Raw genomic sequence first — 672 nt, forward strand, 5'->3', positions numbered from 1 at the left:
CCAGTTTACGAACAATCCTCGTAAACTTCAACAATACAATAAATTAATATAAAATACAACAAAAATAACTATTTACAATAAAGTATATACAATAAAGAAATTAAAAGATAGAGACTCCTCATAATCTCTTATTACAAACTAAAAGTAAAACAAAACAAAAATAAAATCATGAATTTATACAATTAAAAAACAATGCAACGTAATTTATTCAGTATATCGCCATAATCAAACATAAATAAATTAATCAAAAAAATTAATTACCACTTAAGAAAACATAACTCAACAGATAAGTTGAGATGAGGACACTCCGCATTACTCTTGCGCAGGTGTTTCGGTTTGTGGGACTTTAAGTTGTTCAATATGAACGGTCCTGCGCTTTTTGGGTTCTCTAATGCTCTCAATAGTTATAAGATTATGTTCTCTTATTTCTATCACCCTGAATAGTCCCTCGTATCTCTGTATTGTCCCACATAAATTGTCCCTCCAACAATTGTCCCAATGTTAATCATTCCCTTCCTATCTGTGAGGTTTAAATTCTCCCGAGTTGCTCTCCTGGTTTTTTCCCTCTCCAATTTTCCCCGGACTTTTTCCCATAGCTTTTTCCTAGTGACATGATTATTGTTTATCTCATCACCGTGCCCGCCGGATTCCACAAAGCCCGAAAAGGATATC

Source organism: Halyomorpha halys, unplaced genomic scaffold (assembly GCF_000696795.3).
Source record: "Halyomorpha halys isolate HHAL.00 unplaced genomic scaffold, Hhal_1.1 Scaffold103.1, whole genome shotgun sequence".
NCBI lineage: Eukaryota > Metazoa > Arthropoda > Insecta > Hemiptera > Pentatomidae > Halyomorpha > Halyomorpha halys.